This window comes from Triticum urartu, chromosome 1A (genome assembly GCF_056163025.1).
Source record: "Triticum urartu cultivar PI428250 chromosome 1A, HENAU_Tu73, whole genome shotgun sequence".
Classification (NCBI taxonomy): domain Eukaryota; kingdom Viridiplantae; phylum Streptophyta; class Magnoliopsida; order Poales; family Poaceae; genus Triticum; species Triticum urartu.
This window is the reverse complement of record NC_141873.1, coordinates 47,689,949-47,705,507: the sequence shown is the minus strand read 5'-3', so window position 1 is coordinate 47,705,507 and position 15,559 is coordinate 47,689,949. Positions and strand designations below refer to the sequence as shown.

The 15,559-nt window shown below is 43.3% G+C and overlaps 1 pseudogene; it reads left to right on the top strand.

The window, feature by feature from the left end:
• The first annotated feature begins 12,502 nt into the window (after positions 1-12,502).
• LOC125532674 (uncharacterized) lies at positions 12,503-14,687 on the top strand (annotated as a pseudogene).
• The last annotated feature ends 872 nt before the right edge of the window (positions 14,688-15,559 follow it).

Below are 15,559 nucleotides of genomic sequence, written 5' to 3'. Positions count from 1 at the left end.
CTCCACAACCACCATTCTATTCCATCTATAGTGCTATGTCCATGGCTCACGCTCATGTATTGTGTGAAGATTGAAAAAGTTTGAGAACATCAAAAGTATGAAACAATTGCTTGGCTTGTCATCGGGGTTGTGCATGATTTAAATATTTTGTGTGATGAAGATAGAGCATAGCCAGACTATATGATTTTTTAGGGATAGCTTTCTTTGGCCATGTTATTTTGAGAAGACATGATTGCTTTATTAAGTATTATTATTTTTATGTCAATATTAAACTTTTGTTTTGAATCTTTCGGATCTGAACATTCATGCCACGATAAAGAAAATTACATTGATAATTATGATAGGTAGCATTCCACATCAAAAATTCTATTTTTATCATTTACCTACTCGGAGACGAGCAGGAATTAAGCTTAGGGATGCTTGATACATCTCCAACGTATCTATAATTTTTTATTGTTCCATGCTATTATATTATCTGTTCTGGATGTTTAATGGGCTTTAATATGCTCTTTTATATTATTTTTGGGACTAACCTATTAACCGGAGGCCCAGTGCCAGTTTCTGTTTTTTGTCTATTTTAGAGTTTCGCAAAAAGGAATATCAGATGGAATCCAAACGGAATGAAACCTTCGCGATGATCTTTCTTGGACCGAAGGCAATCCACAAGACTTGGAGTTGAAGTTTGGAACGCCACGAGGTAGCCACGAGGCAGGAGGGCGCGCCCAGGAGGGTAGGCGCGCCCCCCACCCTCGTGGGCGCCTCGTAGCTCCACCGACGTACTTCTTTCGCCTATATATACTCTTATACCCTAGATCAATCGGAGACAGCCACGAAACCACTTTTCCAGCGCTGCAACCTTCTGTACCCGCGAGATCCTATCTTGGGGCCTTTTCCGGCGATCTGTCGAAGGGCGAAATGGGAGAAGTGCTTAGCTTTGGGTTCAATCTTGCGGTGTCCTTTCCCAGTGACAGTAGGGGCAGCAAGGCACATATTGTATTGTTGTCATCGAGGATAAAAAGATGGGGTTTATATCATATTGCTTGAGTTTATCCCTCTACATCATGTCATCTTGCTTAATGCGTTATTTCATTATTATGAACTTAATACTCTAGATGCATGCTGGATAGCGATCAATGTGTGGAGTAATAGTAGTAGATGCAGAATGTTTCGATCTACTTGACATGGACGTGATGCCTATATTCATGATCATTGCCTTAGATATCTTCATAACTATGCGCTTTTCTATCAATTGCTCGGCAGTAATTTGTTCACCCACCATAATACATGCTATCTTGAGAGAAGCCACTAGTGAAACCTATGGCCCCCGGGTCTCTTTCTTATTATATTTGCATCTCTTTTATTTTCATCGCATCTCGTTTACTATTTTGCAATCTTTACTTTCCAATCTATACAACAAAAATACAAAAAATATTTACTTTACTATCTTTATTAGATCTCACTCTTGCGAGTGATCGTGAAGGGATTGACAACCCCTTGATCGCATTGGTTGCAAGGTTCTTAATTGTTTGTGCAGGTACTAGGTGACTTATGGGTTGTCTCCTACTGGATTGATACCTTTGTTCTCAAAATTGAGGGAAATACTTACGCTACTTTACTGCATCACCCTTTGCTCTTCAAGGGAAAACCATCGCATGCTCAAGAGGTAGTAGAACACGTGTCTTATTCACAAGTATAAATGTGTAAAGTAAGCAGATGGAATTCAATAAAATTAGAAGCAATACAAGCTAGACATCATACATAATATGCAACCACATATAACAGTGCCAAGTTAGAGGGAGCACCTGTGATGGTGCACTAGGGGAGACGTGCTCATCATCAGCACAACTACGTTGAGTGTCTATGCATGTGTTGTCTTGCAAATCTTCTTGGGGTGGCGGAGTAGAATCTGTAGAGGCTCTTCGTTTGGAAGGAGCAACTTTATCCGTTGTCTTGCTACTTTACCTCCACTTTATTGATTCTGAATTGTCAAGTAAAACCGACAAGAAAAAGCAATACAATTCACTCTTCAGAACTCATTCGTGTATGGTACCACTACAACAAAATAGGCATGTAAGGACGTTTTCGTGTTGACGCTTGTATATACATCTCATTATTCAAAATCACTTTGTGCATAGGGACGATTTATGAGGCGCAAAGGACATCGTCCCTTGATTCCAATTAAAAAAAAGATCCCGGTGGTTCAGAATATCTTGCTCCACCACCATCACCATAATCCCCCATCGTGCGAGATGTCCCAAGAAAGTAGTAACTACCATGTAAAAAGGGTGCGATCTCTAGCCTAAACCTAGCACCGCCATGCCACACCGCCGCCTCTGCCAAGATCCTGCTCCTCCTCACCTCAGAAGCTCAGACTCGCTGTAGCAGGTCCACCCCCCTCGTCCGTCGGCATCCAACAGCAGGCCCGGGGACGCCGGCCTCCAGGCGGCGGCCCAGCCCCACTCCGGCCGCCTCGACCTGCAGCTCCGGCACACGGTGCACTCCGGCTGAAAGGGAAGATGACAGGTGGCGGAGTGGGCAACAGATCCGAACTGGACATCGCACCTTCTCCTACTGAGATTGTAGTGACATACGACCCGACAGGAAACATGGTAGAAGATGAACAAGATCGACGAGGAGGACAAAAGGTATTGATCAGTTAGGCACTCTTTTATTTGTATGTTCGCTGTCCTTGTCGTTCATACTAAGATTGAGATCCACCTTTCTGTATGTTGCGGTTTTACTTGGTCGCCCACTGCATCAATGTTACTCCTGTGACGACTCCCACCCGGCCCTCCATTTGCTCGCCGGCATCCTCTGTCTCTAAGAACCCGACGTCTTGCGACCAAAAAATCCTCCAAGTGTCCTCCGCCATGTGAAGCTCGTTTCCATCAGGTAGGCTGACCTCGTGCTTGCCACTGTCGACCAGCAGCAAGGCGGCAAGTTCATTTATATGTGAGTCGATCTACTTTTTTATTTTAGTTTTTCTATCAATTCGTTCCAAGTAAGAATTGGAGCTGCTCCCATGATGCGTACTTAAGTGTGGAGGAGAATCTTGACATTGTAATTTAGATTATCCTATTAAGATAGGACAACGCTGCTTTGTCGGGGTTTTTTTTCTGAACTTTCGTCTGTTTACTGATTAAACATTTAGACTACTACAATTTAAAGTCGATCTTACACATAGCTTTCTTCGTTGTTTGCTCCCAAATTATTGGCACTCACGTATGCAGGTTCTTGATAAAAAGCCTCTGAGAATATCCTGATAGAATAAGATGGTCAGTGTTCTTAACACATTTTCTTTTTCATGCAGTTAATAATGCTCGTGTATCAACTATCAAATCACCTTCACCCTCCTCCCCTCCCATAACTAAAATTAAGAGCTTTGCACCCACGTTCTAACATTTCTTAGAATTAATATGGCTTCTACTCTAAACGAAGAGATCAACACATACATGCAGTTTCTCACCTGCAGAAACTTTTCTCCTGTTATCTGATAAAGAGCACCGTGGATGGATATATTATCATGTTTGGTAAGATTTAATCACGTGTGTTGCACTATGTCTAGAGCAGCTAAATGGTATCATGCTCGCTTAAATACGTAGATATTGTGTTAGACTGAAGATAATTAATATGAACTACCATGAGAATTCAGTATTTTTTATGGTAACCCGCCCCCTTAATAAGTAGAGCTAGTATTAAGGCTTAGAGATTATCAGTGTCAACAACCATTAGAATTCAGTCCCTGTATGTTAAGCTGCTGTTATTTCTTTACAATATATGTGCTTCGTATGGTAATACTTACTTAGTTAATTGTTATTTTTCTAACAAATACACTTCAAGCATTCTCACCTTGGCCAATCTATCGATGACATAATCATTTTCTTCTTAATACATTATGGCCATGTTTGGAACTTCCCCACTCCGCGGAGTTGGGGAGCTGGGTTTTGGCAGCTCCGGCAATTTAGGCTAAAGTGTGTTCCCCTCCGGGAGCGGAGTTAAAGGAGTGGAGAGAAACCGAACGCAGCCTATGTATCTATATTTCATATGGGCACATGAAATCTACACGGCTAGATTGAAATTCTGAAGTGCATGTTTACTCATGTGGTATATGTAATACCGTTCTTCTCTATTCTTATGGCTGTATGTTCAGCAAATGAAAACTTACTGATAGAAGTTCCAGTAAATTTATGTATATCTCATTGGGCTTTCTTGGCAGAAAAACTTCTATGTGCGGATTTTGAAGGCAGTTGCCACAAGGATGAACTAGAGAAGCAGAGAAAGCAAGGAACCATTGTTCCATTATCAGCATGTAGAAACAAAAAATCATATAGATATGTTTCACCTACTTTGTGACATGTAATTGTTCATAGGTGATGTCTACAATTAAGTTTGTAAGCTACTACTACTACTCTCAGTAATACAATGTTATTATTTTGTGCCATGCCATACAATTTTTGAATATTTTCTGATATGTAAATGAGAATCCAAGTATTTCATAGGAGCAAGTAATTCTATTAAGCGCAGTTGATTAAAAAAATTACACAATAGAAAGAGGATATATGAAGTTGCATCTAGCATGAATTTATCAAAGCATCCCTAGGGGCATAAAGATTCTCTCAAAACACCTCGTATCCATGCTGACACACGTTTTTGGGACGCTCTTAAAACGTTTCATATCCATGTTGACACGCTTTGTAAGGACGCTCTTAAACGTCTCATTTTCGTGTAGACACGCTTCCTCCGCGTCTCAATTGTCTTTGAGACGGTGCGTGAGGAGACGCTCCTAGGACGCTTTAGTGAGCGACTCTAAAATCAGCTAGAGATGATTTAGTGCGTCTTTAACACCTACATTTAGCGTCTCTACGTGGCATTTTTGTTGTAGTGTACTAACAATCACTACTTTGATGTAAGGCAACACATGATATCAGGATGGAATATGTATGAAAAATAGGACGGCATGGCATATTCACAACTGTTTGTGTAAACTAAGCAGAAGCCATTTCAACAAATAAGAAGCAATGCAAACTAGACACCACATGAAAGATGCAACCAATACGACTCAGCCAAGTTAAAAGCGTCCCATCATAAATGGCATTTCAACAAATTAGAAGCAGCACATGCTATAAATCATATGAAAGATGCAACTAATATCACACTGCATATACTAAAGGTGTCTTGTCATATTGATTCATGCGGGATACAAAAAACAATAGTTTTATGTAAGGACATGCTTAATAGACAGATGTACTATGTACTAAAAATAGGAAGGCATGTCACATTAACAGGTATAATGTACTCCCTCCATCCCAAAATACAAGAATGTTTTTGACACTACGCTAGTGTCAAAAACGTTCTTATATTTTGGGACGGAGGGAGTATAAACTAAGCAAAATAGCACATGCAATTTAACCAGATTGGAAGAATTACAGTCTAGACACCATATGCAACATGCAACCACATATCACGCTGCCAAGTTAGAGTAGGCACCTGCGATGCTCGTGTAGGGGAAATACGGTAATCAACTACAGAGCTACGTTCACTATCTTCATCTAGCCTTGCTATTTCTTGAGAATCATATCGGGAGGCTGACGCTGCATTCTTTAAATGAGAATCTTGACTCACAGTAGTCCACTGGCCTGATTACCTCATCATAAGTGATTGATGAGGGATACACAAGAACATTAGTTTGATGTAAGGACATGGTTAATAGATAGATGTAAAAGCATGTACCAAAAACAGGAAGGCATGTCATATTCAAAGGTATAATGTGTAAGCTAAGCAGATGCAATTTAACCAATTTGGAAGCAATACAAGCTAGACATCCGGCTGGAGTGGTGAGCATGATCATCTAGGACCTGAGAGCCTGGTGGGAGGCGGGCTGCTTCTCCACCATCGTGGCTTTTTAGTTGGCTTCCAGGTGATGCCTGTTTGTGCTGGGCTTGTCACTGGCTCGGCCAGTGCCCTGACTAGCTATTTGTCTTCTGGTGCTCCCGGGATGGTGGTTCATGTAAAAATATCTTTCTTTATCTTAATAAAGACCAACTTCAGCCTTTCGAATACAAGCTAGACACCATATGCAACATGCAACCACATATGACACCACGAAGTTAAAGCAATCACCTGGGATAGTGGTTCATTGCGAGCGAGATCATCAACTCCAGAGCTACGTTTACCATCTCCATCTGCTGACACTACACCCTTTAAAAACAAAATATGAATTGGTTTTATACAGTACTTATAGTAGTGGTTTGCTTTCTTACACCAACGAATCTCATGGAGGTTTTGTTGAGTTTTGTGTGATTGAAGTTTTCAAGTTTTGGGTTATCTTACGATGGATGAAGGAAGGATGGAAGAGCCTAAGCTTTGGGATGCCCTGGCATCCCAAGCTATTATCCAAAAATGAGCAACCAACTAAGCTTGGGGATGCCCCTGAGTGGCATCCCCGCTTTCTTCCAATGATCATCGGTATTTTATTCGAAACTATATTTTTATTCGTCACATGATATGTGTTTTGCTTGGAGCGTCTTGTATGATATGAGTCTTTGCTTGTTTCATTTTGTGTTTTAAGTCATCAATCCTTTCTAGACACACCTATTTGAGAGAGCCAAAATTATGTCATGACTTGTTAGAATTGCTCTCTATGCTTCACTTAAATTTTTATGAGCAATGGACTTGCTCTAGTGATTCATTTATATCTTTTTTAGCACGGTGTGCTTAGTATTTTTGAAGAAATTGTCTCTTGCTTCACTTAGATTTATTTGAGAGTTAGTAAAATTTTCAAGAAATTCTCTCTTGCTTCACCTAAATTATTTTGAGAGAAATAAAAAGAAAAATTATGCTCATGATCTTCACTTATATTTGTTTGAGCTTATGAAAAGCAACACATGAAAATTAGTCCCAAAGTGATAGATATCCAAGAAGGATATAATAAAAACTTTCATGAAGATCATTGGACAAAATAAACTTGATTCTTAGTAATAGTTTTGAGATATGATGATGTGATATGTGAGTTATGTTGATGAGTAATTATGCTTTAGTAATAATATTGGTGTTAAGGTTTGTGATTCCCTATGCAAGTACGAAAGTCAATAGTCATGCAATGAAATTATATCCTACTTGTGGGGCATTATTCGGTGTTATTTATGCTTAATGCTTGCTTATGAGATTATTCGTTTCTTGGTTGGTCGCTTCTCAATCTATTGCTAGCCTTCACTTTGCACTAAGTATGATCTCTACTTGTGCATCCAAAATCCTTTAAACCAATTTTGCCACATGAGTCCACTATATCTATCTATATGAGGTATTCTTTTGTCGTTCTAAGCAAATTTGCATGTGCCATCTCTAATTTTCAAAATAAACTTCTCTTTTGTGTGTTTGTTTCACTTGCGGAGCGCTAATATTTTCCATGCTAGATGTGTTATTCTCATGATGAGTGTTTATTCCCTTGTCATTGCATGAGAGTAAGGCAATGGTTTTAGGAATGCCCAGTCCCGAAATGCAAAAATGAATTTACTTTATGTTATCAAATAATAAATTCCTCGGAAAGTGTTGATATGGTGGGCAACCGTGGATATGGCTAGCCATGGAAAGTGAAAGTATGGTGGAAAAAGGAATAAACTTTATTTTCTGTTTGGGAACCGCCTATGATATATCTAGCATGGAAAGTGTTCGGAACTCTAAGTCGTTTTCATTGGTGGGATGGATACACCTCCCAAAATGTTTTTATCTCTGATTTTTTCCCTTTGAGCTCTGGCACCTCTACAAATTCCTACTTCCCTCCGAAGGACTTTCTTTTACTGTATGCAATTTTTATTTTGAATTTGAGTCTCCATCCTCTCTTACAAAAGCACCAACTATCAGGCAAGATGATTGTACTTAAGGTATTGGGTGTAGCAAATATTTGAGTGTGTTTCATGAATGGATCAATGTTTGAGCATGATGGGCTAGGGATAACTTATTTTAGCGTTGATATTTTGAAAGACATGGTTGCTTCTTGATATGCTTGAGTATCTAAATTATTGTGTCAAAACTAGACTGTTGCTTTGAATCACATAAAAAGTCCAAATGTCCATGCTATAAAGAAAAGAATATGATATGACATGTTAGCCAGCATTCCACATCAAAAATTCTATTTTTATCACTTACCTACTTGAGGACAAGTAGGATTTAAGCTTGGGGATGCTGATACGTCTCCAACGTATCTATAATTTTTTATTGTTCCATGTTGTTATATTATCACTCTTGGATGTTTTATAATCATTTATATCATTTTTTGGTACTAACCTATTGACATAGTGCCAAGTGCCAGATGCTGTTTTTTCATGTTTTTTACATCGCAGAAAATCAATATCAAACGGAGTCCAAATGCCACGAAACTCCATAGAGATTTTTTATGGGCCAGAAGGAACGCAATGGGCCCTGGCTGCGCTTGGGGGGTGCCCCGAGGGGGGCACAACCCACCAGGGCGCGCCAGGAGGCCCAGGCGCGCTCTGGTGGGTTGTGCCCATCTAGGGTCCCCCCCGGACCGCCTCTTTGCTCTATAAATACCCCAATATTTCAGAAACCCTAGGGGAGTCGATGAAATATTCATTCAGCCACCGCAGAGTCCAGAACCATCAGATCCAATCTAGACACTATCTCGGATGGGGTTCACCACCTCCATTGGTGCCTCTCCGATGATGCGTGAGTAGTTCTTTGTAGACCTTCAGGTCCGTAGTTAGTAGCTAGATGGCTTTCTCTCTCTTGCTAAATTCTAAATACAATGGTCTCTTGGAGATCCATATGATGTAACTCTTTTGCGGTGTGTTTGTTGGGATCGATGAATTTTGAGTTTATGATCAGATCAATCTTATTATATCCATGAAAGTATTTGAGTTTCTTTGATCTTTTTTATGCATAATAGCCTCGTATTTCTTCTTCGATATTTGGGTTTTGTTTGACCAACTTGATCTATTTATCTTGCAATGGGAAGAGGTGCTTTGTAGTGGGTTCGATCTTACGGTGCTTGATCCCAGTGACAAAAAGGGAAACGACACGTATGTATCGTTGCTACTAAGGATGAAACGATGGGGTCTATCTCTACATAGATAGATCTTGTCTACATCATGTCATCGTTCTTATTGCATTACTCCGTTTCTTCATGAACTTAATACACTAGATGCATGCTGGATATCGGTCGATGTGTGAAGTAATAGTATTAGATGCAGGTAGGAGTCGGTCTACTAATCTTGGATGTGATGCCTATATAATGATCATTTCCTGGATATCGTCATAATTATTTGAAGTTCTGTCAATTGCCCAACAGTAATTTGTTCACCCACCGTTTGCTATTTTTCTTGAGAGAAGCCACTAGTGAAACCTACGACCCCCGGGTCTTTCTTCTCATATATTTGCCTTTGCGATCTACTTTTTTTTGCATTTATTTTCAGATTCATTAAACCAAAAATATAAAAATACCTTGCTGCGTTTTATTTCTATTTATTTTATTTGCAATCTATCTATCAAATTACTACAAAATTATCTCACGTATGTTTCCCTATCTTGAGGCGCCGTATCCCGAAAGGGATTGACAACCCCTTTAAAAGAGACTTTTTCTAGTCCCTATACCAAAAGGTCCCTGAAAACAAACACCCCCAAAACTTCCCTACATGTCAACGCCTCCAGAAAAAGGTGGATTTTATTGCTGACGCCCCAAGTACTTGCCTGTTACGTCTGTGCATATTGCGCTATATGATCCTTTAAAAGTGTTCCTTGACAAAGGCCTGTCAACTCAACTTTTTTGGAGGAAAGAAGAATGCTTAGTTTTTTTATTTTGAGACAAAAAAGAATGCTTAGTAGCAATAAGCATTTTCTACTCTCCTCGAACATGGGCCGGTAGAGGAGGTGTTAGAGCAACTCCAATGGGCCGACCCATACGGACGGCAATTTCGTCCCCTTTTTGTCTGTTTGGGCCGGCCGGCCGCCCTGTTTTTGATATGGGTCGGCAGCGCGCCCAATGCACCGACCCATATGTGCAGGCGTGGCCGGCTGGCCGCCGAATTTTACATTGATTTGCATTCAAACATATTGTGAAATGAAAATGTTAAAACAAGCCAAATAGTCTGGCCGCCCAAATAAATAGTATAGTTTTACAAGCCAAATACAAATAAAAATGTTTCTCATAGTTTTGCAAACGAATAAAAGAAGATACAATCTATTGGTTGCCAACATGAGTCCACATATACTCAACCAAATCATTTTGTAGTTGCTCGTGAGTTTCCCAATCACGCATGTCTTCATGAAACTGAGTGAACTGCTCAAATGTTGTCGCTACTCCATGCTCAGGCACAACATTTTCACCTTGAAACTGAAAGCCTTGATCGTACAGACGTTTCGGGCGCTCGTCTTCTACGATCATATTGTGCATGATCACACAAGCAGTCATCACCTCCCATAGTTTCTGCGTGCTCCAAGTATTAGCAGGATACTGAACGATACCCCATCGAGATTGAAAAACACCAAAGGCACGCTCGACATCCTTCCTAGCACTCTCTTGCTCTTGGGCAAATCTTTTCCTTTTCTCTCCGACAGGGTTGGGTATTGTCTTGGCAATAGTGGTCCACTGAGGATAGATACCGTCGCTCAAATAGTATCCTTTGTCGTAGTTGTGGCCGTTGACAGTAAAGTTCACCGGTGGGCTGTTGCCTTCGGCAAGCCTAGCAAACACCGGCGAGCGCTGAAGCACGTTAATATCATTGTGTGATCCAACCATGCCAAAGAAAGAGTGCCAGATCCAGAGATCTTGAGACGCCACGGCCTCTAGTATGACAGTGCAAGCCCTGACATGTCTCTTATACTGCCCTTGCCAAACAGAAGGGCAGTTCTTCCACTCCCAGTGCATGCAGTCTATGCTGCCAAGCATCCCCGGGAAGCCCCTACTGTCATTCATTGCCAGCAAACGGGCTGTATCTTTAGCTGTCAGCTCTCTCAAGTGCTCAGGGCCAAACACAGCAATCACAGCCTTGCAGAACTTATACAGAGACTCTAGGCATGTAGACTCGCTCATACGAACGTACTCGTCAATGAGATCACCGGGCACTCCATATGCAAGCATTTGGATGGCGGCAGTGCATTTCTGATAAGGGAGAAACCAATCTTGCCGACGGCATCTTCTTTGCACTCGAAGTAGTCATCATAGCCGACCACTCCCTCTCTAATACGGTTAAAAACATGTCTACTCATACGGAACCGGCGACGGAATTTGTGATGTTTGAACAACGGTTTGTTGTACCAAAGTAGTCCTTCCAGAGAAGGAAATGCCCGCTCTCTCGATTGTGATTCAACGCTGGAAGGTGGCCCGGAATGGAGCCACGAAACGACGGCCGCTGGCTGTTGAGGTGGTGATGGACCAACACGAGTCGTCGGAGTCGCAAAGGAATTTGTGAAAAAAGAACTCGTCGGCGGAGTCCATCTCGTACCTTGGCAAACTGTCGAACAGTTTGCGGGCGTCGACGAAGGAGAAGGTCGGCGAGGGGAGTCGCGGCGCCCACAGAACCAGCTAGCTTCCCTGCCGGCGTCCGACGAGTGTGACGGCGTGCGAGGAGCGTGCCGGTCGGATGTGGCAGGGGCGGCGAGGCGACTTCTTGGTCGTGGGCGGCTGTGCGGTGGGGGAAGCGGAGGTGGGAAGCAGTTTGCTCCCCGGCGACAAAACGGCGGCGGAGGGCGACGGAGGGAGGGAGGGGGAGGGGGCGGCGTTGCTGGGCGGATGTGGAGGCGGCGGCAGCTGAAAGAGTCGCCGGAAAAAATGGGCGGCGGCGTTGGCGACGGAGGAGACGGGAGGGTTGCTTTGTTGGCCGCAGGGTGAGACGGGAGGCCAATGTGCCACAGACCAGCAGGCCCAGGGACAGGAGTAGGCAAGCGCACGCGTCCGTCATGTGTCCGCGCCGACGCAAATCAAGCTTAAAAATGGGCCGGGAATGGGTCGCCCGTGGACGAAAAACGGACGCGCGTCCGTTTGAGTCGGTGCGTTGGACCGCCTTTTCTGTCCGCGCCAACCCAAACAAACGGCCGCGGATGAGAAAGATCACCCCATTGGTGGAGTTGCTCTTAGTCCACGAGGTTTATAATTTCCAAAGCCCACCCTCCCAAACTTAAAGCTCGAAGAAGCCCTACCGGCCGCCGCCGACCACCTCCGGGGGGTTTCCATAGCCCACTCCGGCCTAACTCGGCGCTCAGCCAAGTCGACGCCGTCGAGGGCGTCCACATCCATACCCTCGCCGCGGCGCCGCGCCGTGGCAGGCATTCCCTTCGTCGAGCGCCACCGGCCTTGACTCGTGCGCAACAGGCTCGACCTCGAGCCCGAGGTCAACTCTATCCATTCCGCGCTGCGCCCGGGCAGCCACTTGTCCTCCCTCTTCGCCTGCTGCATTTCGCCGATCTGCTCACCGGCGAGAATGCAGAGCAAGGGCTGAAGGTGGTGCTGCAAGCCGTGCTGAGGGTGTGGATGCCTGTCGCTTTGGTGGTCATGACTGATAAGGTGCTTGTCGAGTGCACTCCTGAACTCATTGCTGCCCAGACATTCAGAATGGCGAGTTTGATGCTGGATATGGAGGTCGGGCCAGGGGTAGCTGCTGATTGTGCCGCCAGTGGCAACAAATGCAGTGTTCTTGGTGTTTGCGCGGTTCTCCGGCAGAGTCCTCCATGCAGGGCAGAAATTGTTTGTGCTATAACCGCTGTATGATCCTGTGAAAGGGGACACAATGCACAAGCATTTCCAGGCTGTCAAGCTGCCGCACGAGTATGAGATGCTAGGATAGTCAGAGGCCAGTTGCCAGCATAGCTTCTGGGATGTGCTCGCTATCCAGAGCCTCGGAATCACTTACTGAAGACAGCCACACTGTCATGCACGAACTGTTGGCCCTTTTTGAGCATGATGTTTCAGGTGTCCCTAAGCTCTTAAGATCGCCGTTGGGCCGTCCAAACTGGCTGATCTGAAAGTGCATTGGGAAGGGCTTATGCTTCTTAACCAGGCAGATCCATTTGTTCAGTGTCTTTGCTGCAGTTGGTGAGATGCGTTTGGAGCATTGTGTAATTTGCGTGTGAGATTTGCAGAGGTCCAAATGTCCAAATGGCGGTCTCAAAATGATTGGTGTCTTTCAAGGAGACTGTCCAAGGAGAAGGTGTTGGTTTAGTAGTGAGCTTGAAGGGCTGGCCATAATTTGTTGAGAGGACTACTCTAGATGGGAAATTTGCTGTGATTCTCGAGAGTTGCCAGTCAGTCTTCGAGATCTGTTGATTCAGATCCTTAAGTAAAGTGTAGAATTAACTTGGCCAAGGAAGGGCATGATTGGATTATGTGTTCTCGGAGTGATGCCAGTTCTGCTTCAAAGCTAGCCATTCCTGTGCAAGTGGAAAAGAAATTCTCGAGAGTTGTAGGAAGACACTTCTTGGGTACTTTCAGAGGGTCTGGGTCCCTAAGTCCTTTGCAGGTTGGCTAAATATTATCCTCTTGCCTGATGTAGAATCAAGCGGTGGCGTGGGAAGCGGCAAAGATAGAAGGGAAGTTAATCCTATGTGTGGTACATTTCACATCTCCGACAGATTGGGTTTTTTGGGTGTGTCTGATGCAGAAACTAATAATGGCATTGATAATTGTGAATCGTCCACCGAGGCACTGAGGAATAACATTGTCTCAACATTTCAGTTTACCACAAATACAGGGAGTTTGTGTGATGAACCTTTGTGGACAACTCTGATGCTGTCAATCAATCTTATCAGTACAACATTTTCAGTGGGCAAGTAATTACTGCAGTCAAGGAACTATGCCGAGCAGCCATGCTTCAGAGCAAGCCAAGACTTGTCAAACCCAGTGGCGAAGCCAGTACCCGGCGACCTGGGGCAGCTGCTCGGGCTCGCCGGTGAGTTGCCATCTAAACATAGCTACGACTTGATGTAGTTACTGGCTGAATTTAGCATGATTTGGCCGGGCTAATAGTTCTTGAGACTTGCTTGGTGCTTCTTGCCCCGGCTCCTAATCTTTTCTGGCTCCTCCACTGGTCGAACCCGTGTACTTTTGTTTATTGACCACACCTACAAAGTAGTTAAGTGCAGTACATGGTGTTCCTCGGTGATTGTCGAGCAAGGGTGCTGAAAGAAGAGATGCAAGAGGAAAGGAATTTCATTCGTGGTGAGTGCATAATTGCGAGTTGCTGTGGGCTCTGAACTCTCTGAGAATCTTAGGAATAGAACTGCAGGTGCCGCCAATGCGCTTCTTGCTTTTAGTCCGTGGAGCTATTCCTCAGGATCCCTTCTTTGTTCTGAAAACTCAGGAGGAGATTGAAGAATTTGGAGATAGTTCAGACATTGGACCAAACTTGGCTAAGATGCTCATGAATTTGGTGAGACGAAGAAATGGGCTACATGTAACAGCGTATCTTGCTATGAAAGTATAGTTATGTTATTGGGATGCACAAACTGTACCTTCTGTTCCATAATTTTCCCTAGTAAACTGAACTATGGTAGGATATGTAACTATGTGGTTCTATAATTCCATATGCCGAGGAGTTCAAGTGGAGATTGGCAGTTTTGAGATGTGTAGCATGCCCTTAGAATCCTTAGAGGGATTTGTAATAGTTACTGATTTATGCTCTTCTGGCAATGTGGTTTGAGTTTTATGGTATCAACCGACATGACTTAGAACAATTAAGTGATCTGTGAGGCTAGAAAGTTCCAAAAGGTAATGCTTTCAGACTTCCAGAGTATACAGGTTCTCAATGTTGATTTCAATCGACTGATGAAACTTATGTGGTTTCAGGTTCTTGCTGAGCACAATCACTCATTGTCGCTGAAGCTCTTTCAAAGCTTATGAACTCCCTGACATTGCAAGGTATGTTTGTTCTTTTTGGTCTAGCATGTTATGTCATCATGGCTATTGTTTCGGCAGCATTTTTCTTGCCCTACCTCTAGTACTGATTTTATCTTGATGTTCTTCTACTGGGTCCCCCCCTCCCCCCCCCCCCCCCCCCCCCCCCCCCCTTATGTTCTTTGTGCACATAGCGATAGACACTCTAAAGATGTTGTGAACAGACTTTGTACTGCTTCTGAACACCCCACAGGTTGTCCATAGCACATCTCAAATTGCACTCAATCATGTCAAAACATTGAGGTCTGTCCCTTGTCTGTTTGGCTGATTCAATTTGGAATTAGCTGATGATAGCACAAATTAGAATGCTGGCACAACTTTGCGGATTAATTCAAGCTGATGGTTAAACGATACTGTTTTAATGCTTATTAGCATCCCTATTCTAGTGGACAATTTAACCTTCGCTGCATTCTCCCATGGCATGGCAGTATGAACTATAAAACGCCAGTTTGTTGATGTGCTTTCATCAGTGAAGTTGTATTATCATTCAAGATTTCCAATGGAAATAAGCTCCTTCTCCTGTTCCGTTAGCTCAAATGTGTTTATAGTTGGCAGCTCTTTCTGTGAATGCATATGCAGCTCCAACGGAAATAAGCTCCTTCTCCTGCTCCATGTTAACATCATTGCAAAAGAATTTGTGTGCAAACTTTATGCTTCAGT